Raw genomic sequence first — 23,629 nt, 5'->3', positions numbered from 1 at the left:
TGAGACTTGACTTTGATTTTTGGCAAACTACATTATATTATGAGATTTAGAGCTTATAAGTGGTGACATCTATGACCAGTTTATCTAGGATGTGAGTAGTACTCGTTATGAGACTTGTTACATTAATTTGCATAAATATGAACTTAATCTGCTTAATACCTGTATGCATTCGGTTTGTGGTTTGTTGACACATGTGGTAGAGGTTTCCCTTTTCTTATTTTGCCCATGAACCCCTCATAGCCAAAAATAGCCTTTTGTCCCTTTTACTACATCCTATATTCAGTCTGCCTTTGTCAAGCTAGTAGTAGTAGTCTTTGGGAATTTTCTTATTGTTTTTGGTTGCATATGCTCTTATTGAGATGATGTTGGATGAAAGAATGAAGGAGGAAACGAAAAAGAAAAAAAAAAGAAAAGAAAAGAAAAGAAGAAGAAAAATGATTCGAAAAAAAGAGAAATGCGTGTTGTACTGTTGAGGGTAGTCGATCGACTGGACCCATTGGTCGATCGACTGCAGCCCGAGAAGAAAACAAAAAAAAAAAGAAGAGAAAAATCAATTCGCATAATTCAAAATCCTTATTAAGTGGCGATTTTTGCTCCCATGTTGCATTTATATCTTATGGGGAGTTGATTTATTAATAATTATGGAGATTGTGAGATTAGTGCTAATCATTAGCACCAATTTTATTGTTGATTTTGAGCAAGAAGTTGGACGTTGTCACATGGTTCTGTTTAGGTACTAGCTTGATCACCTATACCTCCACATTCCCATAAATGTTTTGCCTCCTTCTTACCCATTACCTCACATATCCATATATACCTCGGCATGTGTCATGGTTATTTATTCGGTTGGAATGCATATGTACGGTTGTAGAGATCATTTTCATATTAGACTGCAGGCATGTTCTTATAGGTCGTAGTTAGGTGAGAGTCATTACAATTTTACTTCTTTCTATCTTTTACATATATTCACCTGTATTCATTAAGTGATATGAGCGACCCGTGAGAGTCCGAATTGATAAGTCTCTTTAGTTGACGGTTCAACAGTTTTTAACGACTCCATAACTCGTTTGCATGATTCACAATGCTAATTGATTGTTAGTTGTGCATTAAATTGGTTTAGGCTTTACTTGTTGCATTTCGTTCTGAGATTGAACTCGTTCCATTAGGTTTTAGGATCGAGTCTAGTTCTTGCTTGGGGATAAGCAAGGGTTTGGTTTGGGGAATTTTGATGCGTGTCATTTATATGATATTTTACACCTTATTTTACACGCATTTCAGAGCTCATTTGTGTAGTTTATACTACTATTTGCCCCATTTCGTCTACTTTTGTATTTTCATGTAATATTGCAGATTATTGCGGAAATGAGTAGATATTGAGCTAAATTCGTCCCCGAGTACCTAACATTGAATTTGACATGAAGTATTCACTCGAGGAATGAGCTTGGTGCGCGTTTTAAGGCCTAAAGATAGCAAAAGCATGGGAGCGCACGAGTTTAACAAGCAAAGAAGCACTTCACGATATTGCAGCCTGATTCAAATGGCAATATCTAGAGTTCTAGAGCTGATAATCGAGTGATTCCAATTGGAGGTGAAAGCTTATCCTCTTAGATTTCCAACGCCGCGTAGAATGCCTGATTTGACCCAGTAACGAAGAAATGGAAGCTGTTTTAAGATTGGTGCGCGCTGCAGAATTCGTCAGAATGCATTCCTGTACAGCACCTTTGGTCGATCGACTGGCCTCGGTGGTCGATCGACCACCATGCGAGCTGATGCACAAATTAAAAGATCGAGAATTAGAAAGCCCAATGTATGCTTAGGTTTAGGAATAAGAGTGCGTGATATTCCTATATAACTAACCGATGTTTTCAGAATAATCATGAGTTTTTAGGAGAGACATTAGGTCTCGAGTTTAGCATAGTTTACGTTCAAATACTTTAGTTTCTCAATAAAGTTCGCTATTTTGCATCTGGATTTCCTTTCGGCCTTCAGTTTCGGTATTTCCCAATCATAATTTCAGTCTTTAAGTTTATTATTTTAGTAGTTTAGAATTGATTAGATTAGTTCCCAAAGACATTAATATTTCGTTTTATGCATCTTTATTGCTTAGTTAGTTTAATTATGTATTCGTTTCCGTTAATTGTTAATTTAGTTGTTGTTATCAATTCTATCATGCGTAGCTAGAAACCCCGTGCTAAGATGTGAGGGGACCTGCGGCGAAGACGATGTAGATTAGTAGACCTGAGGTCGGCCTTTGGTCGATCGACTGGATTAGTCAGTCGATCGACTGACACGCGATAGAATAGCACCGTTTCAATGTTTTAATTGCAATATTTGACAACGAGACCGAGAGGAGACTTGTTAAATACTTAGGAATTGACCAACCCACAGATCGAGAGCTAGTATTAGTGAGACCTAGGGACCAGTAGCATAGGCTGAGAGGCGCTACTTGTTAAGTTGGACCGAGAGGACTTCTTATTTTCCCACCTGTCGTGATTTATCAGACTTACTTAGATACCATCGTCGTAGCTGTAGTGAACCGACCGTCTTAGCATTATTTTTATTATTGTTTACATCTCTTTTTATTACTTGCCTTTTATTTATGCATTTAGACTTAGATATACTTCAATCCAAAACCCCCCAGAAATTCCATAGACTGAAATAAAAGCAACTATTATCTCCCTACCTCCCTGCGGATCGACCCTTACTACCGCTTGCTAGTTGTAGTTTGGAATTATAAATATTATTTTTGATACTCACTTTGACAGGTATCAGGTCGTATGCTTGGAGAGTGAGGGGATCCATGTGGATGGTGCTCTTGGATCCCGAGCACCTACCCGTGATTGACCATCTGGAAGAGTGTCCCAGCGAGTGAGGAATCGGAACCTGAGCCTCAGTCTTACTTGATCGACCCCACCATCCTCCTAGACTTACCCGAGCATGTCTCTGTGACGGAGAAGCAGCCGATCGCTCCCCCACCCCGTGAGCGCTGTAGAGGGAGAGCATCTAGGGTGGCCGAGGTTGAGACCGAGCCTTCTTTCTCTACACCGAGCTTTTACCCATCACAGTACTCGCTCTACCCCACCGTCCACGACCCCAGGATGCAGGTTAGTGACTTGACTGAGCGGATCTCCACTACCTTGGTGCTCCAGAACATGCACGAGATGGCTTACAACTAGGGCATAGGAACAGAGTTGGCACGGCCCGTTTGGTGGAGAGGACCCGGGGTTGACACTGGAGTCTTTTATAGTTACGGAGTTGATCCCAGCTTTTGGAGACCAGCGTAGGATACCGAGTATGGCTGCCTCGTTGGACCGTGGGGAGCCAACTACGGCAGCCAGTTGGATGAGGCGGGAAGATGGACCGGTGGTGGAGGTTATTGAGATGGAGCTTATCAGGGAGCGGGTGATCTGGAGCAGGTACATCTGGCACTGGAGGTGGTGAGGAAATGGAGGAGGGTGCAAATATTTGATTTCCGCTTTGTCTCTAGACTTGTTTCTCGGTTTGTTGTTGGATATTTGCTACACTTTATCACACTCTTTTATTTTGGATGTTGTAATTGACCATAAGGCCACTACTTGTTTTCCGTACTACGTTTGAGTCGTATGGCTCAGGAACCTTGAGTTGATGTACTCATTTAGCTATTTGCTGAACTAAACTTTGGCGTTGTGTGTTTTAGATGCCGAAAATCGCATTCTGCCCTGAAATATTCGGCCGAGCATGACAATACTCGGCCGAGTATCACGTACTCGACCAAGTACTCTTTAATACTCGACTAAGTATCAGAGTATTACAGCCCTCATTGTTTGGAATTGTTATAGAAATAACTTGGCAACTATTTTTGGTACGTACATGCTTCAATGTCTTAGTGTCGTGTTCGGACTTCATGATATGCACTTTGTTTATATGATAACGATATACGATCAAAATCTGAGACGATAATAGTAATATAAGATCTGGAACGTGTGTGTAGGTAATCAGTGTTGACTGAATGGCAACGGTATCATCATGATCCATATACATACTATTCACATCTCTTTGTTTATGTTGCATGTCGTGTCTCCTTAAATTGCATGAATAGGGTGGTTGTTTACATACATTATGGGCGTGTCGTACTTGTCTTGTGACATGATATATATTCCATGATTGTTGTTTTCTTGCGTACTTATAAGCTTGGTGGATGGGTAGAATGAACTTCGGGGACGTTTCTTTTTAGAGGGGTAGATATCACGGTAAAAGTTCTAACAAGTTGACAGAGTTCTTCTATGCTTCATCTTCATTTTCACTTTCAAGTTCTGAGTCGTCACAAACTTATGTAACACATACCTTTAAATTTAACTGTGCTACGTAATTAACTGGGTAGTTGTATACAGTAACAGTATAGTGATACGTTGTGGTCGTCGAAGCCTTGTCAAGGATGTTTTAAAACCTAATATCATATGGGTCTTAAACTTTTGTTTGGCGCTCATTGTCGTGAAGCGATATATCTTTCATTAGGTGTTTGTCCGTTGTTTTTGGGAAGTATGGGATAAACTTCAGGGACGAAATTCTTTTAAGGGGGGAAGACTGTAATACCCGCCCTGTTTAAGGACCCCTTGACCGACCGTTTGACTAGAGGAGACCCGTAGCAAGGGATATGAGAGAGGATAAGGGGCCTACGTACCTGTTTACTTGACCTAGTGGGGACTACTCGACCGAGTAGTGGTAACACTCGACCGAGTATGGCTTATTCGGCCTTGTATGACGATACTCGACCGAGTATCACGGCTGTTAACGCGCTATTATAAAACGCGAGTTCGTAAACCTTATTTCATTTTTCGACGGTTCCTTTATCTTTCTAACCATAATTTCTCTCTCCTACCTATCACGCACCTCTCTACACTCTCTTATCTAGCCTAGATACTAACCCAAGAAGGGGGAATGGTTCATGCTTGGAATATTCGAGTCAGGATCTCATCGTTGCCGACTTCGATCTGCGTCGCAAGGTAAGTCGTTTTTTTGTGGTTGCCTTTCAGTAGGTTTTTGGGGAAGTCTAGTAATAGGATATGGTTACTACTTGTAGGATTCGCATCGGAGTCTTGCCTGGCTAGTTGTTGGATGCACTTTCACGGATTAACGATAAGGTAGGGTTTCCCTACTCGGTTTACTATTTAATTGATTTAATATATGTGTTGTAATTGTTGTACGATTGATATTGTGATTAATTGATGTTGTTGGATTGGAGTTTGGTGTTGGTATTGAGATGGTTGATGATGTTCGCGAGGTGTGTCCTCGGCTGAGTGGAGTCACTTGCGGGAGTGGCTTCACGCCCTAGTTTCGCCCTCTGTGGAACCCGCCACAGGTGGGGATGTGCATATTAATGAACAGAGTTATCGCTCGTTGATGAGCGGGGGCATAGTTGGGCAAGGTTGCGGTCCCCCAGTGGCAGGGCTATATACTTTAGTGTGTAGTTAGTTATGAGATGTGTTTGGGAGTTGGAGGTGGATTGTGTACAGTTGTTTATCTTTATCGTACTTGTCTTATTTTGTTTATGCAGTGAACTGATCCCATGTTGTATTTTCAAAACTGTGGTGATCCATTCGGGGATGGTGAGGAGTTGGTTTAGCAGGTACAACTAGTCTTGATGCTTGCGGGGCTTGGAAGGGAATCGAGTCATCACGCTACCGAAGTAGATGTCGCCGTCCCTCACGCTTAGTAGTCTTGTAGTTGTTTATGTTGTATCTTAATCACGCAGTTCTACGATGTAAATTGTAAAGATAAGTAATATATGTTCTACTATTGTTTATTTGATCTACTACCCCGGGCAACCGAGATGGTAGCACCTTTATACACTGGGGTGATCCTTGGTAAGGCACTTCGGTGTATCGGGGTGTTACATGGAGCCTCCGTCGTCTTCCTCGGTAGCCATGTAATGATGGGGTGTTATCCTCTTGATCATCCACGCGTTCCTGTTCTTGTCTGTACGGGGGCTTGTAGTTTCCCTAGTATTCAAGGCGCATAAGGTCCTCTATTGCCTCCTTCAGGTGTCGGCACTCGTATGTATTGTGGTCGTTTCCTTTGTGATAGTCGCAATATTTATTTCCATTGCCTTCCTTTTTCATCTTAGGGGGCTTTGTCCACGTCTTGTTGTCTTTTTCCAAAGCATATACTTCTGACATCCTCTTGTTTAGTGGGGTGTGATGTTAGAACCATAGGAAATGATCTATGGCTTTCTTCTTCGGTCCCAACCTTTCACTCCTCTCATTCTTCTGGCGAGGTGGGGGTGAGACTTCCTTCGAGCTTCAGGGAGGTGATGTATTGGTCGAGCTTCTTCCACGCATTGAGGAAGTGTCGGCAGGCGCGAACCATTTCTGGTAGTCCTCGTCTTTGGTGCACCCGTCAGCCATCTCCCAAGCCTCTACAAGGCTCTTTAGTGGCTTCCGAAGCATCTCGCTCTTCATGGATTTGTCTTGTATCTCGTAAGTTAAGGCGAAGACTGCCATTTCATTGGCGATGCCCTTGATTTGCCGACTTTCCAAGTCGAAGTGATGTATATAATCCATCTTGCAAGCTTCTGAGCCAGGACTGCGCATGACCCCGGTCACCAGAATGACCTTACAACACACAACGGTATCTGCGTCCCACATCTCCATGTGACTCTCGTATGCTGCAAGGTGGTCATCTGGATCCGTCGTTCCGTCGAATTGGACTGCATTTTGATCTTGGGGACTTTCGTCCTTCTGATCTTCCCATATAACGGGTTAGGCGTGGGAGGATGACTCACTTTCGGCGACCGCTTCTGGAGTTGTCGTGTGGTCATCTTCCTCTTGCCCTTCTCAGTCAGACAGGAGAATACTTTATTTAGTTTTCTCGCTTCGCCTGCTTCTCTTGGGGGAGTGTGATCGTTGTATGATGATGTGGCGACTTCTGCACCGTTCGGGTACGGGTCGCCTCATGAAGTTTACTACTCTCCACCTCTGTTGAAGTCTTATCACCGAACAACTGTCTGGGGGTGATATGGGTTGGACATTTCTTAACGTTCTCCTTTCGCGGTGAAGTTGAAAATACAACCTGGGATTGTTGTAATGCTTTGATTATCGTGGCTAACTTGTTTGGGCTCAGAGTTATGTGTTGATCACCCGCGGTCTCAGGTGGTGCTGGTGTTCCATCAGGAATCGCTATCCCCTTAAGGCGTATGTTAGCGTCACAGAGGATGGTGGTATCATGTGTCACCGCTTGGACTTGTGGCCGAGAGGCAGATTGGGTTGACGAAGATCTTGATGGTGCCAGGTTTTTAGAGTGCCTAGCACGCTTGGAATGTCCTTCTACGGCATTTTCCGATAAAGGCATCTTAGAGCGATTATTGTAGGACTTTTGTGTAAAGATCCCCACAGATGGTGCCAAATTTTTTCAGGGTGAAAACAATTAAGTCAACGTCACCTAAGCTTGAGTCGGGTCTACACGCTCTTTTCAGATGTTTGATGGTTGGATGTCCCTATGCCCCGAGCTTTACCTGCACACGTAACACACAAGGCCGGGGGGGGGGGGGGTGATCTGAGGGGACCCTCTCCGATGCATAAGTCAATATGGTATCTTCATATGTAAAGTCGGGACCTTTGGCGTGAGGCTAGATCCCGGTAGTCGTATTGATGTGACTCATATTTGAGCACATTTAGTCCCTTAATTGAGCCTATTTTACATATTAGAATAGCGTTCCATAGCCATTTTATCCGTCAAGTGCCTTCTATTTTGCTTTCCTATTGCATTACGTTTGTTTTGTAGGAAATAAGACAATTAGGCAGAAATTCCTGTCTCTCGTGCTTATTTGAAAGGTTATTGATGATATTGCCTGAACGAGTATGGAAGGAGAGGCAAGAACTAAGATCAACAATGCAAGAATAAGAAGTATGCGAGAGGAAGAAACTAAAGTACTCTGAAGAACAATCCGAGCGTCCCGACTATCAAGGCGCTCGTCTCCTCTGCCCACAATCCGAGCGGCTTCCCCATTTGCACGAGTGGACCATGGCAACTTCAGCAATATGCTCATCTCCTCGAAAATACTTGCATTTCCCTACTTAGAACTTAGCATTGTTAATTTCTAATTTAGCCTTATTTAACCGAATGATGCACTATTATATATACCCCATTTTGTAATAATCAAGGGGGCTTCCACATTAGAAAATCCTCTTAAGATTAGATTAGGAGTAGATTAGAATAGATTATCCTTTAATCTTTCCACAAAATTACACATTAATCTTTCCTTAATTATTGTTCAAATTTCTTACTTTTGGGTAATTGAAGATTATTGGGTTATTATTGGAGGATTGACAACCCTTCATCAATCAATCAAGTTCTCTTCTTTTATTTTTGCTTTATTATTTGGATCATCTCAAGTTTGGTATCATTCCTTTACTCTTTACTCTTTACTCTTTATTGTTTATTTCCTTAAAGCCCTTATCATGTTTACACTTGTTGTGATGATTGACACCATTAATGACATGTTTCCCATGATAATGGGTGAGTAGTCTCCTTAACTAGGATTAGTGGGTAATTAAGGGAAGTAAACATGGGGAATAATCATGCTTAATCCAATATGTTTCCATAATTAATTTGCTTGCTTGTTGTGATGTCAACCTATGCACATGTTATGTTTGATGAAATGCTAAGCCTATGAATCCTTGCATTTACAACCATATCTTATCTACTCAACTTGACTTAAAAGATATAAACCAACTTGAGTCTAGTTAGACCTTGCATAGAAGTGATTAGAAGGAAAGTAAGTCGACTTGTAGGTCTTGTACAATCTAATCGATTCGGCTCTAAGACCCAACTTTTCCTAAGAACCGTAAGACATACACCATCTCGGTTCCTTTACAACATTAATTGGTTGCAACTTTGTGAACATGTTTGTATGGTTAACTCCCATGAATCCCCTATGAACCCATGATATCCTAGTACTTTTAATCATTTGTTTACATCCTTTCTTTTATTACTTGTTTTACTTTATTGCTTGCATTAGTCTAGAATACAACTACAAACCCAAACAAATTGTGACACTAGCATAAATTGAGATAGATAGACTTAGAACCCAAAGCACACCGTCCCATGAATCGACCTCGACTTAACCACTAACTAGTTGTTTTGTTGAGAATATAAATGTGTTTGATTGAGAGCCCCAACGACACTCTCATCACGTATTGTCTCTATTTAAGAGAAGGGGCCCTCTCTTAAATGCTTATGGTAGTCTTATTTCTAGAGAGAGAATGAAGTTGTTCTTGTGATTGATTGACTTGTTGTCATTGTTGTTGTTGTTGTTGTTGTTGTTGTTGTTGTTGTTGTTGTTGTTGTTGTTGTTGTTGTTGTTGTTGTTGTTGTTGTTGTTGTTGTTGTTGTTGTTGTCGTTTTTGTTGTTCGCTTACAAGGATCATTGTCTCTATGTAAGTGCCTTTCCTTGGAAGGAATCCAAGGGAAGATATTTATGTGGTAGAGAATGTGTGCCACACATTCGACCTAGCTGTCATCCGGACCCATTTGACCCATCGGTTTGCATGCGGGTCAGGTCGACTCGACATGCCCCATCAATAATTATTATATAATATAAAAAAGCACTATGAGCCTCAATTGAGAGACACGTGGCACAATTAAATGATAAGTAAAGTGTATTCGGGGCACTCTAAGCATTTGTTATTAAAAAAACAATTAATTTTTTGTCTTCCTCTACTAAGTGAGATAACATATCTACACCATTTTTATAGTCTCTTCATAAATCCTTCTTTGCTTCATAATTTCCTCTTCTAAAGCGATTATAAGCTCTATATTTTATGGTATATTTCATTTTTTTTTTATCTTTTTCTCTTGATTTAAAATTTTGAATGTGAATTTATCACATACTGGGTAGACCAAAGTAACCGGATATATGAATAAAAAGTTTCACCCCAAATCCATATTTTTTTATCGTTGCTTTTGATTGATATTTAATTTGTTTGGGATAGTATTATGCACACAAGCAAAACAACTACTTTATTTTAAATAAGGTGATAAAAAATCACGCAATATTGTAATTTGCTCAGTTTTCTACTAAGTAAAACCTTATATATATATATATATACTAGAGTAAATGCCCGTGCGATACACAGGCCTATTTGTAATGAACTATTGTATATAATGTATGTATGTAGTAACCAAAACTTTTTTCAGAATCACAACTATATGCTACTTTGTTTATGTCGTATTCTTCCCATGTATGAGATCAATGTTTTAATCAACTAATTGCAAATCTATCATATGTTTTATTATGTTCAAACTTTAACTTAAGAATCTTAGTCAGATAACAATGCTCCCTCCTGTAAAGTTTTATGTATTACTCCGTAGTTTGAGACTATTGCATATTAACTGAACTGGCATTTCGTTATTGTCGCAATTATGGGGAAAAACAGTCTTATATGAAAACATGCAGTTGTGCAGTAACAACCTTTTTAAAGCTAATTAGTTCTTAGTTTGTTTGTTGTAATTAGTTTGCACTAACCTAGTGTTGGTGTCGATGTCCGACACAATGTCACTTGTGAAGAATAGTATCCGTGCTACCTAGGTGTGTAGTACTACAATCAACACCAACAAATTCATTTTAAAATACATAGTTTTTTTTTGACAATTGGAAAGCGAGTAGATATTACATACGGATAGCTCCCTTAGCTAATCTATGAGCTATCATATTACAGTTTCTAGGGACAAAATAGAAAGAAATACAATGGAAATTGTGGACCAAATTAAGGATATCTTCAATAATAGTCTTGGTTCCATGGTGGAGTTGATTAAGTTTGAGAACTTGAGATAATACCTGCAAACAATCAGAGAAGACAGAGATATGAACATAATTAACCTTCAGAGTAGCAATTAGTCCTTCCCGAATAGCCAGAGCTTCAGCTTGTTCAGCACTTTGTGCAGCTAGCGATCGAGCACCCTGTAAAACCACTTAATTGATTCCTATCCATAGCTAGGTTATTTGACTACATATCAAATCCTTAGCTTTGTATTAAAACCAAAAATTCATTTTAAGAAAGTTTTTCTCGTATAGGTGGCTAATCTCTTGGAATAGTTATTGTGTGGGATGATCCCTTTATATGAAAAACGTTCATGCTCTTTATACTAAATGAATAAGAAAAGATTTACATTTTCCCGTCTAAAAACACCTTTCCTATTTTGATATTTAACTCGTATTTACTTTCTTATTTCGATATAATTTCCTATCTACAAAGATCTTTCGTGTAGAGGATTTGTTTCTAGGTTTTTGTGATGAAATGTCGTTGACTTTGTAAGATAAGTCATAGCTAAAATATATGTTATTAAAAAAAAATTTAGTCTTCCCATTTATTTTTCACTTGATCTCTTAGACAATATTTTGACCGCACTTTTCGACACACATATATAACTTATTTTTTGATTGAAAATGATATTTTGTGAAAGAAAAGAGAGTTTGATAAATGGGAAGATATAAAAAAAATTGGAGTATAAAATAATATCACAAATTTGGCGTAAATTTTTTTTTTCATGAAAATACACATTTCTTGTTACTACATAAATCTCTTGATTAATTTTGTTGTTTTAATTTATTTTCGCAAATAAAATAATGAGAAACGTTACGAAAGTAATGAATTGTCAATTTATAATCTATAAATAATATACTAAAAACTAGAGCTCTATAAATACCGTGCATGCAATGCACGGGGTCTACAGTAGTGATTTCATTAAGTTAGTTACAGAAGTGTGGCTTATATACAAGACCTTATTTACAAGTTAACAAACCTATGTACAAGTTCACTATTTCCATACCAATCCATCGCATACCCCTCAAAATTCGATGGAGATCGAGTCTTGAACCAATCTGTAAATACTGATAGAATATACAAATAGTTATAGGGAGGGTAATAATAATATTTGGAACGATTATTGGCTCATTTGGGGCCTAACAATATTTATTTGATCATGAGCTTCAATTTCAACAGGGCAAGCTTTTGCGCAGACTCTTAAGTATTTTCAAAGCGTTAAGTTCTTCACCGATTAGAGTCAAGTGCTTCTCCTTCATGCCCATTTCGAATTTGTCCAATTTTTCTGTATTAAAATAAATAATGTTAATTTTATTTATTTGGTAAATAAAGATTTCATAGTAAAATTATAAATTTGGTAGAATATGGATATTGGACTATACCGTAGAATTTGGAGAGTTTTTCATCGCCTTTTTAAGTTGCTTTTTATGGTGTAACACTGTAGCTCAACTTCAACAAAGGTAAAAATTATCATATAGTCATTTAAAAATACACCTACAAATACATGTTTAAACCAATCTTACCCTATATTGTAAAACGGGGTTTCTACATTATTTTCCGAACTATTTGATGGACAAATAATACATCATTTCGATATATTATACTCTAAACATATATGCGAGAGAAGAAAAGACGTCAGGTTGTTGTTGTCGATCGACAACTAAACTAAATTAAGTGCAAACATAAATAATTAAATAAATATTAACGAGGTGTAGTAAACTGATAAAAACAAAATCGAGTTCGATTATACATACCCTTCTTTCCTGTGGACGGTTGGAAGATGATTGAGGAATAACATTCATCATCATGTTAAAATGTTTTGAAGATATAGAGATAAAATATTAAAGTGAAAACAAATTGTGAAAACAAATGAAAGAATGTATTATTAGTCTAATCAGTAGGTCTCTTTTATGGTCTACATTAGCTTACGTTCTCATTTAATTACGATGACAAACAATGTTATTGCATGTATTTCATGTACCAATCTTATAAGGTCATTGAACGCAATGCGTTAGTCTTTTAAGAAAGTTGTAATGTACATATAAGAACTAATAATGTACATATAAGAACTAATAAATGATCATCTCGATCGATTCTCTCAGTATCCTTCTTCGGTACCCATTTAAATTTTTGTATTATTCAATTAAATTTACACTCATTTTTCGATTAAGAATGCGGTATCTATGTAAGTACAAAAACACTGTGATCGAATAATATACCCTGGAATTTGGAGATTTTTCTCATTGCCTTTTAAAATTGTTTTGTATCTATATAGCCCAATTTGGGCACCATTCTAATCACCTTGAACAATATTAATTAGGATGTCATCTATTGATCAAGTGAAAATAACAATGCAATCCTATAAATTTTTATTAAATCACCTTCTGCTTCCATGGAACGTAGTTCTACAAGAAATCGATATTGTCTAAAAAGGATTTATAGTAAATTACTCTAATGAAGCTATTAGTACAAATGTATTAATTGTAATTTCCTATCTACTAAAAGAATAGGAAAACTAGAAATTTGCAGCCTAAACACTTTTATTTAGAAATTTGGCCTACTTTTTGGTGGATATTCTAAATATATATTGGACCTAATATATAATCAATATATGTGTTACAACTTTTTTTAAAATTTTTTTACTCTTATTATCGAATTAGTGTGTAGTTTTCACATTTTTTTTCCTTTATATTTGTTATTTTGAATATTGTAACAAAATTACAAAAAAAATATATATGGTTCATCGGAGGCTTTAAACGCGTCTGAATAATCATAAGTTGTTTCACTTAAAGTAAAAATTTTATTTTTTCAATAAATAATTTATTTGACAAAAATAGATTTAGTTACGGTCAATTTATATAGAGTAAAAATGTTAATTTTTCTCTATTCTAACTATTAATATTACAAACTAACAATTGTAGATTTAAACTTTTAATTTAAAATATATTTAAATACTATGGAGTATTAGCTCTAATTGTTATAAGTTCTCTATACATGATAATCTAAAAAATCGTGCATTCGCACGGGATGCACACTAGTTTATTATTAATAACAATAACAGTAAATGAATGGATTTTTATATAAAAGGACCATCTCACGGTGTAAGCCCTCTTATATCTTGTAACTTATGAATTTTTGTTTTCATCTTTAGCGATATATGTAACACTCCAAGAGTTTGAGAGGAAAAGTTGTCCCAAATCGGAAAAATAAGGAGCTTGTGGTATTTTTTTATAAGAGATTCCACCAACTACTTAACAAGGCCTTGTACTTTTGGGCTTAAGTGATGACAAATAATGGGCGCAAAGGTACACATCTCATCTAATTGGGGTTGCATTACGATGATGGTGGGTCGGGTTGTTATAAATGATATCAGAACAACCCTGCGACCGTGTGGTAAGCCTGTGGTCAGGAGTACTCGGGTCACCCACCTAGCGGGGGATGACTCTGGGCTTGGTTGCGGTCAAGTTCAAGGCACAACGAGGACGTTGTGTACTTTAAGTGAGGGAGTTTGTAACACCCTAAGAGTTTGAGAGGAAAATTTGTCCCACTTTGGGAAAATAAGAAACTTATGATATGTTTATAAGAGATTCCACCACCACTTAGTAACAAGGCCTTGTGCTTTTGGGCTTAAGTGAAGACAAATAATAGATCCAAATATACACATCTCATCTAATTGAGGTTGTATTACGATCGTAGTGGATCAGATTGTTATAATATATAAATTTAGAAGTAAAAACTCTTTGTGCCCTTAACCTGTACTTTTAATAATGCTACGTATTTTATAAATAAGTAAATAAATAAGTTGGGTATGTAGAATAACTAGTTTTATACCCGTACAAAAAATGTACGGGTCGTAATAGCAGGCGCTATTATTAGATACATAAGCATATAATTGAGCGTAATTAAGTGTTCAATACCGTGACAATATAAATAGTCAAATTTGGAGATTCGAATATTTGATAAATATTAGATTTGAATATCAGATAATATACAACCACATTTTACTAGAATTATATTTTAGGTATTTGACATCTTAGACCTGTTGAATGTATGTAAATTGCAACATTTTATGTGAATTGTGACATTTTAACTCATGTTTTAACATAAGTAGTTAAAATAGGAATAAAAGATAGAAATAGGAGGAATTGAGTTGAGGAGACAGGGTAATTAAGTAGAACTAGTGTTTTAACCCGTGAAATTCACGGGTGTTTTTAAATTTGCATCTACAAATAATATTCTGCATATTAATATGGTTCGTGCTTTTGTATTGAACAATTTTTTTTATAGACAATTATTAAGAATCTAAATTAATTTCATAAGTTTTAAAGTAAATTTATTTTGAGGGCAAGTGATAAAATTTACGGATGAATTTATACATAGAAAAAAGTAGGTAGGAGGTAGGACTATAGAAGTAATAAAGTATGGAGCACGACATCAATAACTTGGTTAAGATGGACATATCCGTCTTAAACTTAAGAAGGGTCGAATAAGATAAATAAGATACAAACATAATGCATTGTGATTAGCAGAAACTTCGTCTCATCTAAGCAAACGGGGTGCTCTTTGACATTTTTTAATCTTAAAGCGGATATGTTCGAAGCTTAAGAGAGGCCTACTCGTTAAGTAAAGTGTTTTCCATGTTTATTACATCTTGAGTCTTGGAGTTTCTAAATTCCTTAGGTACTTGTTGCAAATGTGGTGTATGAAGAAAGCTTTCTAAATACAACGTGAGATAATACGGGTGTTCCTGCAACCAAAAATTAACAGTTAGTACTCAATACACCAGGATTCCTATATCCTTACACAATGACCAATGGGATGATGATAGTATATTACCAATTATTACCTAAAAGCAATAACAGCATACACAACTGCCTTTTGAGCGACGGGCCATTCACATGTTTACCTTCTTATCGGAACAACTTTACCCTGTATAAACCCCGGGCAGTCATCGACATCAAATCCCTGCAAAAAGAACAGTACAGACGTACAGTCAAAACAACATTCCTAGCAACATTAATAGCAAACCATAAATCATATACGCATCACAATTGCACCCTCCTAGTATCGAGTACAGTTTTTTGTTTAAAAGAGACGTAAATATATATAGTAGAAAAACTAAGAGCAAGCAGGAGTGAAAGAGTAGTACTGAGTTTAGTATCGTAATGTTGCATTTGTTGAGGGGTCATACACTGGCAACACTGCAAACTTTCGGGTCCAGATGCATTGTACTCCTTGACGTTCTTCACAAGGTATATGGTTTCAACTCTTTAAAACTTCCCATCTTACAATCCTGATTTTAAACAAATTACCCTACACATCAAACGAATTATATTATTCCCCATAAGGCTCCGTTTTCTCTAAAATTATACTCCCTCTGACCCAATTGATTTATATGATTGAGACGGAGGGAGTAGAAATAAATGCCAATTATTGGGGTTCCGAATGTAGTGCTCCTTCCACCTCATGACACACAATAACCAGCATCCCAATAGTCCCAACCCACCATTGATTCATCATCCCTGTCCCATCAATTAGCCGTCACAATTTCAGCCTCGCTTAACCACCGAGCCACCTGTCTTCCGCCCATGATCGGCGCCATCTTTGTTCGCTCTACTTATATCCTCTGCAATCGACCATTCATGTTCGGGTAGGTTTCCGTTGCCGCTGTCATCGTCAATTCGTGTAATTTCTCTTGGTAATTCATAGATATAAATAATGAATGAATGATGATTGAAGATCGAAAGATATATAAAATTATACTTGAAGATATATAAAATTATACTCAAATGATAGAAGAATTATTTACACATTTTGAATAATCAGCTTGAGTAACTGGAAATAAATATGTAGTTGGGGACAAAAATGGAAAGAGTAATTAGGCGTAGAGAGCATACCTTCAAAAACATTTCTGCATTCAAGGCCACAATAAGGAGAAAATTCTAAGAACTTCAAATTTATATCGGAACTTATAGGATAGAAAGCTAATCTTTAATTCCGGGTTTGAATTATGCATTAAATCCGGAGCAGTTGAATGGTTAGATAAACGGAATAATTTTGCCTAACCATTTAAATGATTTAATGCATGAAAGTTGGAACGACAATGAGGAACTTGACCATTTAATTACAGTTACAATTATAGATTAGGAGAGTAATGAATTCACGACATTATGCATTTACTTGAGGAACTCTTTAGTCCTCTTGTGTAGCAGAGGCACGAGAATGAGCTTAAGGCATAATTGTGTGTTGTGAATTTTACCACATAGGATTAAGACATCTCTTTTAGTTTGTCTTTTAATTATATTTATAGATTAGGATGAACGATATTAAGTTGGCTTTTATTGTGAGCATTAAGAGATAATTCAATTGTGGGAGATGAAAAGGAAGAAACAAAGGGACGGTGTCAATGATATAATTGATTGCAAATTCAATTGGGATGTTTGATTGAGACTCAACTGATTTGTAGATAAAATTTCAAACGTGGCAGTCCGTAAACAAACGTGGCATTTCTAAATCCCGCGTGGCATTTCTAAATCCTATGTGGATTTGTCTACATGGAGTTTATGGGTCATTTTAGCCTAGGCTTTTAATAGTATTTTATAGATAGAAAACAAGGGAGACTCACATGTAGAAACTCAACAACCAATAAGAACTCTTTAAAAAACTCAGCTTTTATACTATGTAGATTAGTTTTCGAGTCCAAATTTTTTAAAAGTCTTTCGAGTGATATTACAATCTCCAACTTTAATAAACTATCTAAAATAAATAAGTTATTTAATGCGTGAAAACCGAATCCCCTATTTACTAAATGAATAGGTGAAACTCCAACTTTTCCCGCCTAAACATATTTCTTAGAATAGTGCTTGGTATTTTTAGCATATACTATATGTGTGGACATGATAAATTATAAATGGATATAATCTTTTGTATTTAAATATTTATAACATTTAATATTTCACATTCTGCACAAATTTATCTCCGATCTTTTTAGGATAAGAAAATTTCTATTTTTTAAAGAACTTAATGATAAAAATTTATTGACTTTTTATGATAAGAAGTTGCGGCAAAAATAATATGGTATTAGTAAATATTTGTTAAAATTCATTGACTTTTTATGATAAAAATTTGCATCTAAAAAATATTTTATATTAGTAAATATTTGTAAATTAACATCATTAATTTCTCGGAAAAAAAAACAAAAAATAATACTCATTTGATTACTTCTTACAATTTAATTTTTTATTTATTTCTCTAATCAAAATACATTAAGGAGAAACATGAAAAATAAGCGAATTGTCAATTTAAATTCTATAATATTACACTAAAATGTAACACTCTATAAATCTCATGCATATATTGCACGAGGTCTATATTAGTAACTCTATAAATACCGTGCATTCATTGCGCGGGATCTAAACTAGTTAAAGATTATTTAAATAATGGTTTGATTTTTAGAAGACTGAAATTGAAGGAGTCAAATGTCTAACTAAACTTCAAATAAATTTAATTTTATACGGTTCTCAACTTCCCATATAAAACTCTATCTAATCTTTCAAAATAATCATATTTAAATCTTGAAGCAATATGAGACATCATAATTTTTTAACAAAAAAAATGGTACCGGTGCTCCTTTTATCCGATTTTAATTATCCCCTTGCCCTTTTTATAAATTTATCCCGTATTAAATTAAAAATACTATAAAACACAATTTTTTTTTCGAACGAGCGTACTATATCGTTGGTAAGAATCGAATTTCCGATTTCATGGTTGTGATAAGGGAGCTCTTACCACTTGAGTTAACACAATTATAACGTGCCCAAATTTAACTTAATTCGCGTGACGATAAGAACTTTAATAAAATTATACATGGGTAATTGTATTAAAATTTAGAAATACATATACAATTGTTGATAAGAAAAGCTGTAATCATGGGTAAGGATTATTATTGCAAAATCACCAAAACAATTTCGTTAATCCAAAAAGGCTACACATACACGAGGTGCATGGAAAAAATCATACACGACCAATGACATCATGACACATGGCAAATTAGAGTTAACATCAATTAGTTAGTGTAGGGTTAAGTTATTAATTTTAGATGTGTGGTTAACTTGTTAAATTACTCTAAATAACTATTTAGATAAAAAATGTTGTTGTAAAGGCTCGAACCCATGACCTCTTGATACATATACACTTGCTATTACCAATGTGACACATCCATCTCTTTGCTAAGTATGTATCTCTTTTGTTATTTGTATGTTAAAAGCCGAGTTAAAATAATATTTACTTATAATAATTATTAAATATATATTTCTAGCTTATATTTAATGTAATGTATTTACTGAGTTAAGTATACTTGAAAGAAGTGAACAAAATATTTTATTTACTTATGATAATTATCATCTGTATCGTTAGTTTACATTTAACTAAGTTTGGTGTTGGCCCCACCGGGCTACCTCTATTTATCATTTAAATTTTATTTTTTTATAAAATATAATTACGTTCGTATTTTTTAACACAAACATTAACGATTTATAATATAGTTCTATGATATATCTTGAAATTATGATGAGATTAAAATTTATCAACAAATTATATAAAATATGATCACTTATTCTCTCGCCGTTGATATTATTACGTCCATGACATGCCCCTGTTAATACTATTACGTTCACTACTCCTTTGATTATTGTTGTTTCTTAAAGTATTCCCGCTATTTTTATAGTTAAATTCACTATTCCGGTAATTTTATCAAAATTATATATTTAAATAAATAAAATATTTTTCTTAAACTGAATTATTAGCTAACTTTCTTCGGTGTTCATACTGTTACTTTTATAACATTTGGTGTCACTACTGTTATTTTCACTACTCCCGCTATATTTATTTATTTATTTATTTATTTATTTTCACTACTCCTGCATTTAACACTGTTAAATTCACTATTCTAATTCTTGCTACTATGACTTTCACTACTCTGCTTGCTATTATTGTCACTTTTACCATTCAAATGCGTGATTAATTACTATCATATTTATTGTAATACTACGGTTTTACGAGTTTTTGGGTACTCTATCGAGTGGGGCTTACTCTGTCGAGTAAGTATAGTTTTATGCGAAGCAGTAGTCTGCCTGTAGGCTACTCGATTGAGTAAGATTGGCACTCGATCGAGTAAGTGCCTTACTCGATCGAGTAAGTGGATTTACGGGTGATATTTGACGGGTTTTGTTAATAATGCGGGAATGATATATAAGGCTTTCCCCACTTTTCTCAAAACACTTTTACAATCTAAAAACCTTCAAGAGAAGATTTGGAGTTACGTTGAATCATCCTCGCCGCATTATTAGCAAATCCCGGAAAAAGAAGTGTCGGATTTCGTCATTATTTATACCTTTGTGATCCTTGCGTCGAGGGTAAGCTTTACATATAACTTTTATATTGTTTTGTTAATATTGGTTAAACCCTAATTGGGTGATTTGAGGGTTTTGGGTGATTTATGTGAATATGGTTGTGATGGTATGTATGTATGTGATAGGAGGAGGTTTCGTAGAGGAAATATTCTGATTAGCTGCTAAGACCGTCTGTGGTGTTGCATTTCAGGTAGGGTTTCCCTACTCGGTATTAATTACATAATGAGTGGTGATTGTGCTGTAGTTAGTGATTGTTGGTTGATTCAGATGGTTGTGATTTCGTAATATTGATTGATTCAGACGGTTGTTGATTTTGTGTTGTGATTACTATTTATCTATATGTGATCTTCGGGGTGCATCCCTGGCTGAGTGGAGTCACTTGCGGGAGTGGCTTCACGCCCTTGATTCGCCTCCTGTGGAACCCGCCACAGGAGGGATGTGCACATCAATGAACATGGGTTTATCGCTCGATGGAGATGAGCGGGGCTTAGGTGGGAACGGCTGCGGTCCCCCACTGGCCGGCGAGGAGTACCTGTTGCGATGGGTACTCTGGTAGGGCTACACACTTTAGTGTGTAGTCAGTTATGTGGAGACTGGATATGGAGACTGGGGATTGTCTGAGCTGTTTGTATGCTTGTTTCATTGTGGCTTCGTTTTATGTAATTAGTATTGACCCCGTTTAAATGTTTTAAAAACTGTGGTGATCCATTCGGGGGTGGTGAACAGTTATTGAGCAGGTATGATATGACGCACATGGGATAGCTGAGATGAGTCATCACGTGGCTGTTAGAAGAGTCTTCCGCTGTGTCAGACGATGTCTTATAGTTGTGACAGTTTTGGCTAGTAGACATTTTTTTTTGAGTACTTTGTATTTCAGTTTAACAGTTTTGGTTTGGACATGTAATCACTTAAACCGTATTTACTTTTAAAGTATGTTTATGTATTGTCTTATGATTATCATTACCTCGAGTAACCGAGATGGTGACGTTTCCATAACTTAAGTGGTCCTGGTAAGGCACTTGGAGTATGAGGGTGTCACAAAGTGGTATCAGAGCGACGATCTTGAAACCTGTAACCAATGAACCTAATGAATATAGGGAGTCAAATTAAAATGAACCCGAGTAGGAGTTGTAGGAGCTAATGCAAAGACTTGGGAGACGTCCTAAAGTCGCGAACTCGCCCTACAATTTTGAACCGGTCACCATGGGATATGAGTCGGGATCGTTATGTGTTTATTTTGTGAATTGTGTACCAATATAGTGATGTGTGGCATGAATCGGTGTGATTTTATATGTTGTGAAATATTGTATCTGTCGGGATTTATTTTATTTTTCTCTTTATAGTTTTTATAACCCATTTCATTATCATTAATTTAGTTCATTTAAGTATAATATTGGATGTAATTAAACTTAATTTATTTATTATATTAAAAAATATATATACTTAGTGTACAAAAATACAATGACTCACTAAAACAGGCAGTAAGTGGATTATACATCTGATGTAGTACATCAGATGGTATAATTTTTTAGCATTAAAATAAAGTTTTTGAGTTTTAATTTAAAAATTTTGAGTTTTATTATAAAATTTTTGAGTTCATTTAATTAAACATTAATCTCAAAAAGTTACATTATAACTCAAAAAAATTACATATAAACTCAGAAATTTTTTATTTTTGACGTCATAAAACCAAAATGTAATTTATAAGCTTTATAGAACCAAAAAAAATACAAAAAAACTCAAAAAGTCATTAAGTATGAGGTAGTACATCTGATGTACAATCCCTTTTCTCCTAAAACAGGCTCTTGATGCATGAAAACGAGTACTAGGATCATGAAAAGTGTTACATACATAAAAATAATTATTAGGTGTATGAAAAATAGTCAAATGTATTTCACCTCAATTTATGTCTAACTTTTAATTTTTTACCAAGAAGTGTATTATCTAGACATTAAATTGTACGTCAAATCCAAATGTGTCGTTATTTTAAAAATAAAGTTTCCTCTCAATTATTGGCTTTTGGCTAATTCTGCCAAAGGAAACTCTTGACGGAAAAAGGAACCCGTGTTTTGAAAGTTCCTGACGGAATTTCCGTCAGGAAAGTCAACATTCCTGACGGATTTTCCGTAAGGACTTTTCTATCAATAATGGAGTTTTGTCTGGTTTTGGGGAGGGGACATCTGACGGGATTTCCGTCAGTAATATTGTATAGCTGGCGGATAACGTCAGAAACCCGTCACGATTTGATGGTGCCATTGCTTTTTTCAACGCGCCAGTAACCTCTGACAGAATATCCGCCAGTATTTTTTACTGACGGTATATCCGTCAGTATTTCGTAAGTTTCCCAAATTATCTGACGTAGGGAAAATCCGTCAGAATTTCTGTCAGTTTCCCGCGTAATTGTTCTAGTGTATGGTTCTCACCGGATCCTAAATACATATATGTACCCTTTATATATCTAAGATGCACTTAATGAGTTATAGACGGAAATTGAGGAGAAATACATTCGACGTACAATTTAATAATATATTTATACATGACATCTAGAGTAGCGTTATAATAATTTTTCGTAATAATACCTGATAATTTTTCATATTATAATAATAAAAAAAAATCGCCTCAATTTACTAAATATTTTTTGTTATACTAATATGACCTATAATGAATGTAAATTTTATATTAATTATATAAATTATAATTACAAATAATAAATACAATAGGTATATAAAATATTTAGTTTAATTTTTATCAAGTATATTTAACTAACCTAGTATGTACATTGATCTAATATTGAAGGTACATTGAATATAAGTTAGAAGTACAATTAATAATGATTATATGTACATATTGTTTTAACTCAGGTCTTAACAAAGATATATATCAAAAGATATGCAAAATTGACAATAAGATGAATGTGTCATAGTGGTAATAGTAAGGGTATTCAAACCAAGAGGTTATGGGATTGACCCTCATCAAAGATATTTTTTGAGGTTTGATTTAGTAATAAATTTAATGTATAAAATAAGGAAATAAAAAATTTCCATAAATATAGTTAACTAGATGTAGTTAATAATTTAACTACAAATGTTAAATTACTAACCTAGCCTTAAACTAACTAATGGAGGTTAACTCTACTTTGCCACATGTCACCACATAATTGGTTGTGTATGGAAAAACCATACATCTCGTGTATGTGTATCATCTGATGTCGTCAATGTAATATCGTAGGTTATAACTAGGTCCAATGTCTTTGTTATACAAATCACAGGTTATGTAATGTTTTGTAAATTATTCGTCAGAAGGTCTTCCTTGAAAGTTTTGACGGATATATTTGTATCAAAAATAAAATGGGTTAAACCTTTTGCTAATCTTAATATATTATGTTTTTTTATGTGATATTTGACCTGTCTTAAACTTTAA

General features: G+C 35.5%; 1 long non-coding RNA gene across 1 annotated transcript; it reads right to left on the bottom strand.

The window, feature by feature from the left end:
- Positions 1-15,216: 15,216 nt before the first annotated feature.
- Positions 15,217-17,388, bottom strand: LOC141615263 (uncharacterized). The gene is made up of 3 exons (XR_012529764.1): positions 15,949-17,388; positions 15,646-15,764; positions 15,217-15,546 (listed from the first exon to the last, which is right to left on the bottom strand). It is a non-coding gene; the product is annotated as an uncharacterized LOC141615263 (long non-coding RNA).
- Positions 17,389-23,629: the final 6,241 nt, after the last annotated feature.

The sequence above is a fragment of the Silene latifolia genome, chromosome 11 (genome assembly GCF_048544455.1).
Source record: "Silene latifolia isolate original U9 population chromosome 11, ASM4854445v1, whole genome shotgun sequence".
Classification (NCBI taxonomy): domain Eukaryota; kingdom Viridiplantae; phylum Streptophyta; class Magnoliopsida; order Caryophyllales; family Caryophyllaceae; genus Silene; species Silene latifolia.
The sequence above is the reverse complement of the archived record's forward strand: the minus strand, read 5'-3'. Positions and strand labels throughout refer to the sequence as shown.